At 36.5% G+C, this 14,908-nt stretch overlaps 1 protein-coding gene across 1 annotated transcript in view; it reads left to right on the forward strand.

Annotated features, from left to right (window-relative positions):
• BMPR1B (bone morphogenetic protein receptor type 1B) overlaps positions 1-14,908 on the forward strand; it is a 247,028-nt gene that overhangs the window by 71,103 nt on the left and 161,017 nt on the right. The window lies entirely within an intron of this gene.

Consider the following 14,908-nt stretch of genomic DNA (forward strand, 5'->3'; position numbering starts at 1 on the left):
TGCAAAAATAAAAAAAATTAAAAAGAAATCATCCACACTTCTTTTTATCCAATCTTTACAGATTAACTCCAAAGTTAATAGACTTTAGGTAAGATGTTGACACATACAGAAACTTTTATGTTTAAAAAAAAAAAAAAAACCTTACACATACTTTTGTTTTCACCCTCAAATTTTACTATATAAACATCTAGTGAACTTCTATAGTAATTAGTGAATCAAATTTGAAGTTTTTCTCTGGCAAAGCCAAAATTATGACTGTGGGTGGCGCATGTTTTAACTTATATCAAGTTCTCAGACGTGCGGAATTTTTAAGTGGCAATAGTTTTAACTGGCCAGGTATAGAAACCTCGTGTTTTTTATAAGAAAAGAGGAAAAATATCCCTTTAAAGTGAAGAAGAATTAAATCTCTTTCTAAAATCTAGCTTTGCATAAGTATTGACAGATTGTCCCAGTGATTCTCAAAATTCATCTTTTCAGATATCAAGAACCATATGGTTAAACTTCATAAAAATGAATAGTGAAAACTTCATTTAAGGCGACGAATGTGCAGCTGCCAGCATCTCCTTTCTTCTTGGCCACACCAGCTTGGCTAATCTTCTGTCACTACATATGTGGGCCACGTGTGCTTTGGAAATGTTGGACTGTTTCGGATGTTTAGTCTGCATAGGCTGGATCCTGCTCACTGCATCTTATTACTTCGATTTCCCCTTTGCTTTCAGCAGCAACACTATCCAGCTAGTTTTTGTGGGAGTGCCAGGTATGCAGCAACTTGTGAAAACCAAGGAGCAGAAAACTGCTACCTGCTTGAAACACAAAGGTATCTTCACAGGGCTGTCAGGAGACCATGTTCCCTGTAGCTCTCTTAAAGGGATTAAAGGTGATATAAAATGAATGGAAAATACCAGAATAAGTCATCACAGTTCATTGCAATTACTACTGTACCTAAGAAACCACACCACTTTTTAGTAGTTGAACTGATCACTGATAAGAGTTATTCATCACAAAATTGAAGGCAGTTTTTCTTTGTGAATTATTAACTATAGTTTGAATGATTTTCTAAAATATAGGCAAAGTGTGGTTATAATAGAATAAGTTAAGTTACAAATAGGATTGCTTATTTCATGTTGTAGCCCTAATTTTGCCTCAACCACTCACCCTCAGGTAAATTCCTCTGTGATACACAACAGGTCCTCAAGTAATGTCTTGTTCAGCATTGTTTTCTTCAGTAACTGATGAGAAAACAAATCGATTCCCAGCGGAGGCCCCTCTTTATATGGAGTCTGACTTTCTCCCAATGTCCATGTGGGTTTCCTTTAGGTATTTCAATTTTCTCCTACATCCTAAAGATGTGCGCATTAGGTGAATTGGCATATCTGCATTGTCCCAGTCAGAATGAGTGTGGGTGTGTGAGTGCACTGTGTGAGGTAATGGTGTCCTGTCCAGAGTTATTTCCCGCCTTGCACCCTGAACTGCTGAGATAGGTTCTGGCCACCCAAAACCCTGAATTGGAATAGTTGGGTTGGAAAAATGAATGAATGAATACAAATCATTGTCAATCAAAGTTTATAACAATAGAGTCTGCTAGACAAGGGAAGACAAGTACTTAATACAAGTTGGGAATACCTGGGTATTAGCCAGGCATGGTAGTGCAGTCCTGTAATCCCAGCTACTCAGGAGGCTGAGGCAGGAGAATTGCTTGAACCCAGGAGGTGGAGGTTGCAGTGAGCCGAGATTGCATTACTGCATTCCAGCCTAGGCGGCAGAGCAAGACTCCATCACACACACACACACAGAGTAGAAGTTGTCATTTTAACTCACAATGTTGTCACATTGTACAGAAAATTTGTCTACTACCTTGAAATTCCCTTCGATAAAAAATTGGTAGTGTAATACTTATATATGCAATTAGGTGAAATATTGCTTTGGGCAGGTAAATAATGGAGTTTCATAAATTTATCCTTTTTTTTTTTTTTGAGACGAGGGTTTGCTCTGTTGCCCTGTTTGGAGTGCAGTGGCGCAATCCCAGCTCTCTGCAGCCTTGAACTCCGGGACTCAAGCAATCATCTTTCCACCTCAGGCTTCCAAAGCACTGGGATTACAGGCGTGAGCCACCATGCCCAGCAAATTTATCTTCTATTGAATGGTTGAATTTTTAATCCATATTTTAATATTTTAATTTTAATATTAATATTTTAATATTCTGATAGAAACATGAGGAGAAGCTCTGCCAGTGGAACTCTTAGGACTTCCGCACCACATGATAGTTAAATCAGTTTTTAACTGATTAGCTTGCCTTTCTGGAATGTGACCAGTACTTGATTGCTTTTTATTTTCTTACAATTTAATTTAGCCTGCTTAGTTTATGGATGATTTCAGCTGTTAAAAAATAAGAACCTAAATTGACACTAAGACTTGGAAAATGTAACCTATGATTAGGAGACTTTATTTTCCACTAAATACACTCCAAGGAAAGATATCCTGGTGTGTTTAATTGAACAATAGAAATGGCAACTATGCCTGATAAATGTATCTAAATGTTTAAAATCATCGTGTAAACCCATGATGATTCTCAGGTTCCAATAGTTTTAGTAAATCAACTTCACTGTTCAGATTATTTCCCAGTTGAATTATTCAGCGGTAGCTGGTGAACTCTTATCAGAATTACATGCTGCAAAATGATATGCCCTTTCAGCAGATGGGCTTAAAAATACAGAGAAGACACACTAGTGGAATCCTGGTGGTCAGTGTTAGGAGGAATCAGAAAGAATAATGTAAGCAAAATGTAGATACTGTTTCACATTTTGAGTATCTTTTCCTCCTAACATGTTCAAAGTTACTCACAAATTGTAAGCAAGTGTATTCCAGAATGCACAGGGAGAATACATAAAAGCAATGAGTCTGAGATGGATTTAATTGTCTTAGGTATTTCCAGAAGAACTCATTTTCACCTAAATTACTTGAATTTTTAGAGGCAAGCATTTCAAGAATTGCTTTCATTTTTGTTATTCATAAATTTACTTCAGAAGGAAATGTATCCAAAGGTGTATTGCTTTTTTAAAAAACAAAACAAAACAAAACAAACATTCAGATAGGAATTAAACAATCAGGCGCATGACGGAAGTTTCAGATGAAATCTTTATCTTCCAAAGTCTGCTTATGTAATTAGACTAAAATTTAAATTTCTAACTGTGGCCTAAATTAGTACTTCTCAACCTTGGCTGCATATCAGAATTACAAGGAGAAGTTTAAAGAATACTGGCGTCTGCCTTTTACTCCAGCAATTCTCATTTCATTGGTTTGGGATATGTCCTGGGTATCTGGATTTTTAAAAACATCCTAGTTGATATTAATGTGCAGCATGATTTAAGAACCACTGGCCAAAAGCAACCATGCCTTTTGGCCACCATCTCCTTATTTGACATCATCATGTGTCCTCTTTATCATTAAAAAAAAAAAAAATGTCAGCCGGGCGTGGTGACTTATGCCTGTAATCCCAGCACTTTGGGAGGCCGAGGCGGGCGGATCATGAGGTCAGGAGATTGAGACCATCCTGGCTAACATGGTGAAACCCTCTCTCTACTAAAAATACAAAATATTATCGGGGCATGGTGGCGGGTGCCTGTTGTCCCAGCTACTGGGGAGGCTGAGGCAGGAGAATGGCGTGAACCCGGGAGGCGGAGCTTGCAGTGAGCCGAGATGGCGCCACTGCACTCCAGCCTGGGCAACAGAGCGAGACTCCATCTCAAAAAAAAAAAAAAAATTGTCACCAGAATACTAAAGATTGTTCTTAACCAAGGAACTTTCCATTAGCAGTTTCTTCTGCTTGGGATCCTCTTCCTAGAGGTCTTTACATGGCTGGCTCTTTCTCACCATTCAGGTGTCAGCTCCAGGGGCTCTGCTTTAAGCAGGCATTTTCTGAATTTCCCTGTCTAAAGCTTTGTTTTTCAAATATTATCACATTATTCTGTTTAAATTTTATTATTGCTTTTTTTTCTATTTATTATTATCACATTCATTGTTAGTGTTTGTTTTCCCATTAGTATATAAAGTCCATGAGTGAACATGCTGCTTCACCATCATGTATCCAATATTTAAGCCTACCACATAGCAGTTGCTCAATAAATATTTTTTAAACAAATGAATAAAAATGCTAATTGAAAATGATTTTGGTAATATTCATAATTATATCTTATTTTTGCCAAAAAGTTACATGAGATCACATTTTAAAAATTTGAATAGAGACCTAGAATGAAATGAATGGAAATGTCAACAGGCAGAGAGAGGAAGTACACTTAGAAACGTGGTAGTCTCAATATGGAAAATAAGGGCAGTGATATTAAGCCTGTTACTACCACTTAAAGCTGTCACTCCAAAGCCATATTTTAGGTCTTACCAAAGTGTCCCATATTAGAAATCTTCATATACTTTCAGGTTAACGTCTCTTATTTTAAGAACCCAAGTATCACCTCCCCCTCCACAAAGCCTTCTCTGAGCTCAGTCTCCAGGAAGTTTTATTTTCTATGTTACATGTTTATCTCATGGCTTTTGCCATATTATAATTGTAGCGATGTAGCCACCAGTCTGTCTCCCTCACTAGCTTTTAGCCTCACTGGGAACAGGGATTGTGTCTAGAGTGCCAGACCCATAACAGCCCATAACAGGTACTAAGCAAGTGTTTATTGAATGAAAGCATAAAATAAATAAGAAATATTCCATGAGAAGGATTAGAACTGCTAATTAAAATTATGAAATGGATTTGTCAGGAATGTAAGTGAGTTGAAGTAATTTTTAATAGAATAAAGCAATAAAAAGGGATATACTAAGCCAATTGGAGGGGGAGGGCATGATGTTATGCACACTTAGGAAATTAAGAAAACATTGTTGGTGCCAATAAGTCTGTGCACTGGCTTCCAACTGATATGTGACTTGTCATTTGAATCAGGTTTTCATCACTCACTCAGGACTTTTTATACATTATTTACTCTTTTTGATAAACTTCTCAATAGCTGCTATTCAGATAGATGCATTTTCCAGTAACACCTGATATGCATTTTAAAATGTAGCTTTTAATTGATATGGATTGCCAGTAAACCCAATGTAAACTTTCATCAGTGTACTTTGAACTTCATTATTCTACCCAAAAGAAATTGCCACAGTCCTTGGGCACATAAATATTTAAAAATCTCTATGTAGAGGCCCTGTTAGCTCCATGGGTACTTTTGTCATAATTTTAGCACTTAAATACTACTTAGGTTTGCTCGTTCACATTGTATCCTGCTTCAGAATCTCTATAGTACTACTATGCATAATTTTACCTGATAGTTAGATGACTAGGTCTTTCAAAAGGACACTCATGCAGTTGGAATGGACATATTTTTATTGTCTTTAAAAAATTACACAGATAATTAAACAGAGAAAGAAAAATTGATGTTCAGGACAGAAATTCTGTTCAGGTTCCCAAAGTCCTTCTGAAATACACAGTATTGTCATAGCTTTGCTGCTGTAAGCCTGGAAACTGGTATGCGCTTTTCCCTTGTGCTTTTATGAGGAAACACTACCAATGTCACATTTCTAGGAAGGAGACAGCAAGCAAGGAAAGCGAAGTCTTGATACCAGAGTTACAGCATCCAAAGTAGTTTTCCTTCTTTTAATTTGAATCTCCTTTCTCACATATTTGGGTATAGTTCTGTTCTGGCTTAAATGTTACTGCATAGAAATAAAGGTTTACAGAAGGTCATTCTGTGAACAGAGGTATGGAAAGTCTACACATGGCATTTCCTGTGAACAGATGGCATGGTACATTAGGAGAGCATAAGGTGGGATTTGTGTTATTGGCAGAGGGGGAAATGAACCTGAAAGGACAGGGCCAGGTCAAGGTGGTGGAAAGGCCTTTATTCTCTGCTGAGAAGTTTGAACCCTCTGTTGCCAGAGGGGGTCTTGATTAAAAAAATCAGCATAGTAACAATATAGAAGATTGATGGAGGAGAAAGGAAAGTGGTGCCAGGGAGCCTATATTGTGATCATTTCAGTATTTAAAGTTAGATAAAAGCTAAGTCTGAATTTCAGTAGGAACAGAGGAAAGAAAAGGAGACAAGGTCCAGAGATCACCATATACTCAAGAATCTTGAGTATATAGCAACTAATTGGAAATAGGGGAGAGCAGAAGTGAGACATTGAGATTTTTAGCATGGATGACTAAGTAATGATACTGCTATTAACCAACACCAGAGAAACCAAAATAAGAGCTTTATATTTGTGTGTGTGGCCATTGTCAACAAAAATATATATGCCCCAAATTGGAAGACTTCATTCTGTTCCCTGGGAATTATTGTGTTTTCCTATAGGAAAATAATTCTACTGAGATTTGTTCCTGTGGTGTTACTGAAAGATATAGTAGTAAGGGCCCAAGATTTAAGGTGAGATGACCTGAATTCAGTTTCTATCTATGTTTCTTTCAAACATGCACACATTGGGCTATTCCCAAAGCAGGGAAGTGAAGTTCCCTGCTCTGAACTTCACTTTCCTCATGTGTAAAGTAGGAATACTTTCTTATTGCTTATCCCAATGAACAAATGAAAGAGCCCTTGTAAAAATATAAATGTGAGTTGTTAGATTTGTACAGACCGTTAGGAGTTGGACCGTAAGAGAGGTTTTACCCCAGCACCATGGATCTCTTTGCCCTTAGACATGTTTTTAAGGTTCCTGAACTTTATTCTTTCATATTCTCTACTGGTGTTAAGTATCAATTATAAGGGGGCGGTTTGTATATGTTTTTCCAAACACAAGTATTTATGTAAAACAATTATTTTGATTCATTGGTTCTGTACCGGTTACCTTTAAAACAAAACAAAAACATAAGTAGTTTAATTACTACATTGACATGCTATTTGATAACATTATTTCATCTCTTTATTGGATCATGAAAAAAAGTATAAGGATTTTCTTTATTCTTACGTTTTCTACTTTTACTATCTTTCTTCAGCTCAGTTGCAGCTCTGTTCTTGCTCAATCTAGGACTCATACCAGATTGAAGTAAATTAGAGGATGGAAAACAAAACAAAACAAAACTCAGAGTACATTCCTGTCAGTTTTCACCACTCCAAAGTAATCTCATGAAAGTAAAATTTTCAAAAACAAAAAGAATTGCTTCCATCCATCTTAAAGTCTAATTTAATCAGGTCTTGACAATGTATTTTGCGTGACCATATTCAGATCTACCAAAGTATAGAAGTGAGATTTTTCATTTTTAGTCTTTTTTTTCCCATTACTCTTTAGTTATTTTTGACACCACATTTCAAGAGAATTTCAGGCCCTGTCAGTCAGAATGGCAAGTGGAAACAACCACATTTTATATGTGAACCAAAGAAGAATAATGGATGTTTCATTCATTTTTTACAAAGATTAGTTTGTTTTATTGTTTTCTTACTATTTCCTCTTTAAAAATATATATTTTGATTAAAAATATAAATTGAATAATGATATTCCTGAGCTTTGCAATTTAAATCTTCCATGTGAAAGTGTATTTATCATGGAGCTGTAAAATAGACCAGTGTTTTTGTTTTTTTAGTGAATTTTCAGACTTAATCCACATTCCTGTTTTCACTACCTAAATTTAATCATTCAGTGATATTTTCTGAGCTACTGCCTTATAATTAATAAACAGTGAAAGTCAGCTTAAACTTGGTAGACAGATATTCTCCTCTCCCATTGAGACCATTGAGTTGGTTTTTGCTGAGTCCCTCCTTCCTGAGATTTCCCCCATTCTAATGTATGACTTTAGCTTGTCTTGAGGAATCCACCAATCTTTGCTTCTTTCCTTTTAGCTGACATAAGTCTCTCTGGCATGGATGGTTTCAGGACCACCTTTTTGACCTCCCTCGAAAGATACTTTTTATTCTTGAGATTCCGGTTGTACTGCCTAACCAAATATACTGCAGTTTTTTTTTTTTTTTCCTAGAAATAACTATTCCATAAAATTAATGACATAGTGTTAATTATGTGTATCTGTGTGAATGAAAATATCCTCTAATGAGTCATTTCTAAAAAAGAAACATTGAGAATTCAGCTACGCCTTTATAATGAAAGAAAATAGTTATTTAAAATGTCAGATAATGATTTATCTGAATATTGGAATCATCCAGAGATTAATGGAATTAAATGTTCTTATCCAGTCTCTTGTTGTCACATAGACCTAATCTAATTTCCGTTTTGGAGTAATTGTAGAAATTTTTGATTTAGTGATGATTAATTCCTTACCTTTAAGAAATTTCTACTTACAGGTATATGATAATTTTAAGAACTGCAGACTTTCTAAAAAGTAGAAAATGCTTGAAATTATATCGCAAATATTTATTATGTTAAATAACACTTTTGATATTGTCATTCATGTCATATAAATATACATTTAGCTCTAAGAGAAAAAGAAATTGAAATACTGATAACACAGCTGGGAACCTAGCTATTATTATTAAACATGATGAGAAATCAGTGAAGTTTTAATATAGGTTCAATTAGCAACGACTATAACAAAAATAACTTGAAATTCTGGGTGCTTTCCATTCTTCATTATTACCTTATTTTATTAAACATAATTTAGTTTTATTATTGGTTATGGTTGTGTGTATTGTATGCACTATGAATTTAAGAACAATTTCTATTGATAAATGATAAAGCGCTTTAGTTTAGTTTGCCATTTGGTTTGTGCGATGTCATATAAAAGTTTACAAAGACGCATTCTTTGCTGTGGTTTCTGGATTTAGTTTATTCCATCTTTACAACTTACATACAACATTATTTCAGTTGAAAAGAACAAATGACCTATTTATTAATTGAGCAGCCAATACTTCTCATACTAATAATGGGTATGTATTATAATAAAGTGGCAGCAGTAAGGTTGGTAGACTTATGTATGATTTTTCTGTGGGGTCCTGGGAGCCCAAATTATTTATTACTTGAGAACAAAGAACTTTAGAGTTAAAGGTAAGTGAGTCTGTATATGATATGCCTAACAATAGGCCCCTAAAGTATGAAAAAAAAGAGGATAAAAACAGTTCGTAGTTTACTTCTAACTAGGCACATCGTAGGGTCAATATTCTTTCTCCTCATTCATTTACACTGAACGCCACCTGTTCCCTCAGATGAAAAATGAGGACTAGCTTGGATTATTAACATCTTGCTTGTACCCACTTGCCCCTGAAGAATGTCTCATTACATAAATTTGTAGTATTCATATATGATTAAGTTTGTCAACAATATATTTTAAAATCATTCATGGCCAGGCACGACGGCTCACGCTTGTAATCCCAGCACTTTGGGAGGCCGAGGCCGGTGGATCATGAGGTGAAGAGATGGAGACCATCCTGGCCAACATGGTGAAACCCCATCTCTACTAAAAATACAAAAATTAGCTGGGCGTGGTGGTACGTGCCTATAGTCCCAGCTCCTCAGGAGGCCAAGGCAGGAGACTCGCTTGAATCCAGGAGGTGGAAGTTACAGTGAGCCGAGATCGTGCCACTGCACTCCAGCCTGGTGACAGAGCGAGACTCTTGTCTTAAAACAAACATACAAACAAACAAAAAATCATTCACTACTTAGCTTCTTGCTTTTTTAACACCGAATTTCAAGGAAGCATTAAATTAAAGCATTAATGTAACAGAGATTACAATTTCAGCTACCTAACATTGATCTGATAGAGTATTTTATTATTACCAAACTGAAAGTACCAATATAGGTATTTATCATAATAATGAACAGAGGATTAGCACATTTTCTTTGCAATTTTATTTTTTTCCCAAAGCTGCTTCTCCTTACTAAAAGTTCTACTGAAATTGTATAGGAATTCAAATTCATTTTAAAAACTGAAACAATATACTAATAAATAAAATATTTCTTATTCCTTAATCATTCATTTGTTTATTAGTTTATTTATTCAGTTAACAAGTAAGTAACTCTGTTTATGCCAGGTACAACTTTCTTGGGCCCTCAAAAACATATTTTAAGCTTTATTTGGTCATAGCGTTTTCTGAAATTATGTTTACCAAAAGTCAAAAGTAAATAGCCAAATGGCTAATAAGCACATGAAAAGATGCTTAACATTATTTATCACTAGGAAAATGCACATTAAAGCCACAGTGAAATTCTGCTTTGGGAAATAGTTGGACAGTTCTTGACTATCTTAAACATAAAATTAGCATATTAGCAGTTTGACTACTTGGTATTTACCCAAGAGTAATGAAAATATAAGCTGAGGCTGGGCACAGTGGCTCACACCTGTAATCCCAGCACTTTGGGAGGCCAAGACGGGTGGATCACTAGGTCAGGAGTTCGAGACCAGCCTGGCCAATATGGTGAAACCTCATCTCTACTAAAATGCAAAAATTAGCCAGGCGTGGTGGCAGGCGCCTGTATCCCAGTTACTTGGGAGACTGAGACAGGAGAATTGCTTGAACCCGAGAGGCGGAGGCTGTAGTGAGCTGAAATCACACCACTGCACACCAGCCCGGGCAACAGAGTGAGACTCCGTCTGTCTCAAAAAAAAAAAAAAGGAAAAAAAAAAAGAAAATATAAGTTTGAAGCAAAAACTTGTTTATAGCAGCATTATTCATAATGGCCCAAAAGTGGAAACAAACCCAAATGTTCATTAGCTGATGAACGCATAAATAAAACCTGGCATACCCATACAATGAAATATTATTCAACAATACAATGAATTATTGATTCCCAGTGATGCAAGGTATTAACATTAAATCCATTTCATTGATGAGGAAGGTAAGACACATATGTAACTTACAATGTAACTGGAGAAAGAAGAAAACACGGGGCTACCTGACTTCAGAGTACTCAACCTCTACACTGGAATGAAGTTTTGTGGTTGTTTTGTTTGTTTGTTGTTTTAAAGCATCACCCCATCCTTCTTTTTCTTTTCTTTTTGGCCAAACTTTTCAAAAGTGTGACTTTATTCCTGTCTCACTTTCCTTGCTTACCTCCCACCTGCAGTGAAAACAGCTCAGCTGCCAATGCTTTTTCTTTTGTAATAACTGCTTTATTGAAATAGAATTTATACACCATAAAATTTGCCCTTTTAAATCATGCATTTCAGTGGTTTTTAGTATCACAATACTTTCTGAATGTTGTATGTAATGGGCTTTTTCAATCTCTTTCATATTTAATCTTTCCGTGGCATTCGACATTGTTGACCCCTCAGTCCTTGACTCTGTCCTCATTCAGCCCTTTTTCATTCTCCTTCTACTGACCTTGTAATTGTTTTTCAGTCTTTATGCCCTTCTCTTCCTTGACCTACTTTGTAAATGTTGATTTTGGTTTACTTCTCTTTATACTATTTATACTTCTCTTTATGCTATTTCTGAGAGATCTCATGACCTTGGGAGCCGCCTTTATTGGCGTGTTGCTCATAAATGTTTATTTTAGTCATTTATCTAACAAATATTTATTGTGCATTCATTATGTAGAAGGCTCAGTTTAGGCGCTTGAAATCTATGCTATTATTGAACCTATATTCTATGGGGAAGACACAAACAATAACAAATAACAAGGAAGTTTGCAATTTTAAATAGTATGAGAGTGGTACGCTTTACTGAGAAGGTGCACTTTCAACAGGGAGTTGAACGTGAACAGTTAGCCGTGCAGCTTTCTGCAAGAACATACAGCAAATAGAAGGATACCAAGAGTAAACTGGTCAGGCATATTTAAGGAATGGTATGAGGACAAGTGGGTTGGAGCTGAGAAACTGAGGGGGGCCCTAGTCCATGCTGTCAGAGACAAAATGAGAGAATAAAGTGGGGCTAGGCTATATGGACCATTGTAAGGACGTTAGCTTTTACTCTGAGTAAAATGGGGAAGCAGTACAGGGCTTTGATTAGAAGATGAATGTAATCTGAGTGAGGTTTTTAAGTGACTTCTCTTCTGTACTGAGAATAGACTATATGGTGACAAGGTTTGAACCAGGAAAGCAAGAGAACAAAACTGCTTACTGAATTGATGCAGTCTTCATCTCTCCGGTATTCTAGACTAGTATATTAAATGCCCATTGAACATACTTCAGTACAACACAGATATCTAAAGTTCATCATGTTCCAAACTAAATCCATCTGCTCTTCCCAGCTCCCTGTTCCAAAGTTGCCTCCTCCTCCCAAAACCTTGCCTTGGCAAAGACCCAGCCACTCAAAGAAGAACCCCACTTGACTCTTCATATATTCCTTGCCCATCAGTCAAATTGAAGATTAAAAAAGCCTTTAAGTTCTCTTTAGTAAGGTATATCAGTTACTTTAATTTCATCCACTGCTTAATTTGTTAGTCCTATCTTTCTGCTACCCCTCAACACTCAATATTAAAATTCAAGCAGTTCCTTGAGAGAAATGCAGGATACAGTGAATCTGTCCTGAGTTTGTGAGTGCACTGTTTAATCCACTTCCTTGCCTGGGCATGGGCCTATACATCTTCAGTGACTGATAGAAAGGCTTTGTGTGGTACTGTAGTCCAGCCAGACAGATTTGGGCTGAATCTCAGTTCTATAATTTATTAGTCACATGACTTCAGACAAGCCACTTAATAACACTAAGCCTCATTTTCTTTATTTTAAAAAAAGCACAAACAACCATCTGCCAGTGTTGTTTTTAGTGTTAGAGATATTTCCCCAAGCCCCTTTTAGACAATCCTCAATAAATAATACTTCTACTCCCTCTAGACCACATTCCTCAAGAAGACAGAGAAAGAGACTTCACTAAAGTTCATAGTTTACATTAAGGCTCACTCTTTGTGTTTTACAGCTCTGTGGGCTTTGTCAAATGCATAATATCATTCATCTGCCATTACAGCGTCATACAGAGTGGTTTCACTGCCCTAAAAATCCCGTGTTTCACTGTCATCTCCTGACAACCACCTGACAATTACACTGTCTATTGTGTTGCCTTTTCCAGAATGCCATATGGTTAGAATCATACAGTATGTAGCCTTTCTTTCCCCCCTAAAGCGATGGGGTCTTGTTCTGCTATCCAGGCTGGAGTTCAGTGGCACAGTCATAGCTTACTGCAGCCTCGAATCCCTGAGCTCAAGGGATCCTCTCTCCTCAGCCGGGACTACCGGTGTGTGCCACCACAGCTGCCTAATTTAAGTTTTTTATTTTATTTTTTAAATTTTTTGTAGAGACAGGGTCTTGCCATGTTTCCCAGGCTGGTCTCGAACTTCTGGACTCAAGAAATCCTTCTGCCTTGGCTTCCCAGAGTGCTGGGTTTACAGGTGTGAGCCACTTACGCCCAGCCCAGTATGTAGCCTTTTCAGACTGGTTTCTTTCTCTTAGCAGTTGAATGGGTAATTTTAATGGAATCAGTGTCTAGATTCTCCACTTCTGCATAAACTCTTTATTAATATTGATCTGCCTGAGAATAGTGCTTTATTCACAACACTCTTTCTCTTACCTTACGAAAGAAAAGCACACCCTTATCCATCCCAAATGTTATTATGGTGCATTATCCTGGAGTCATAGAAAATTTAACATTAAAAATTCAACTAATGCATTAAATGTGTATTGCAGAGAAGTATGACAGGGTGGCCGGGTGCAGTGGCTGACGCCTGTAATCCCAGCACTTTGGGAAGCTGAGGTGGGCAGATTACCTAGGTCAGGAGTTTGAGACCAGCCTGGCCAACATGGCAAAACCCCATCTCCACTAAAAATACAAAAATTAGCCAGGTATGGTGGCACATGCCTGTAGTCCTAGGTACTTGGGAGGCCTAGGCAGGAGAATTGCCTGAATCCAGGAGGCGGAGGTTGTAGTGAGTCAAATTAGTGCCACTGCACTCCAACCCGGGTAACAGAGCAAGACTCCACCTCAAAAAAAAAGTATGACAGGGTGAACAACTGAGGACTTAATTATAAAAATACGTAAAAATTCTCTGAGGCCGCAAGATGGAAATAAAGGTCAAGAAAATAAATTGCCATGTAAATTTCAGCTGCCAAAAGAATCATCTTTGTGTGTTATTTAAATAGATAGTGGTTATATTAAATTATTGTAGATTTAGATGCTATTGGGTATATTTAAAATAGCTGATGTGTTTTTTTTAAAATGCCAATATTTCCAATAGGGTAGAAATTAAATTCTTTGCAAGTACATATTTTACCACAGGTGGAAATTTGTAAATGTCAATTTGGTAATGTGTAAATGGTTACATAATTTTACATAATTTTTCAAAATTCTTTTAAGAGTCTGTGAATAAAGGCAATTAAAGCCTGGTAGCCTATCCTACTCTATAAAACCCAAGTTTGTCGACCTGGCTTATAAAATCCCTCATCACCTTACTCCTTCTAATTGGTTTTGTTTTGCTTTTAACTACTTACTGTCTCCAGCAAGAAAGATCTATTTGAAGTTCTAAGTATGTGTTGTGCTCTTTCCTGCTTTTGTCTTGATTGTGTCATTCTTCCTTTTTTGCCTCACTACCTTCTGCCCATTCTTTAGGATCCAGAAGTCTGGAGTGAGGAATTACCTCTTCCACCCCCACTTCATGTTGGCTGAGATGCTCATTTTCCCTTCTCCCATAGTTGCCTCCTCTAGTCTTTGTTGCTACGTTGTTTTACATTTAACTTCTCTTTTGTTTTTCTGGAATTAGACCTGGAAGGTCTTTTGAGAGTAGGAACTATGTTTTATCTTTGCCTGTTCAGCACCTAGTTATATACATCTCTTGACAATAAGTTAATTTATTATATAAATATTAATTTTTGCAATAAACAAGGAAAGGTGGATTTCAAATAGTTGGAAAGTTAATTCTTATGTGCAACTTTATTTTTTTTTTTTTTTTTGGTCAGTTACACTGTAAAAAGCTATTTTTGTTCTATGCTGATTATTTTTCTGGCTATAATATTTGCATTTACTGGTAAGATTTTAGTAAGCTTTCACAT

Source organism: Papio anubis, chromosome 3 (genome assembly GCF_008728515.1).
Source record: "Papio anubis isolate 15944 chromosome 3, Panubis1.0, whole genome shotgun sequence".
Lineage (NCBI taxonomy): Eukaryota > Metazoa > Chordata > Mammalia > Primates > Cercopithecidae > Papio > Papio anubis.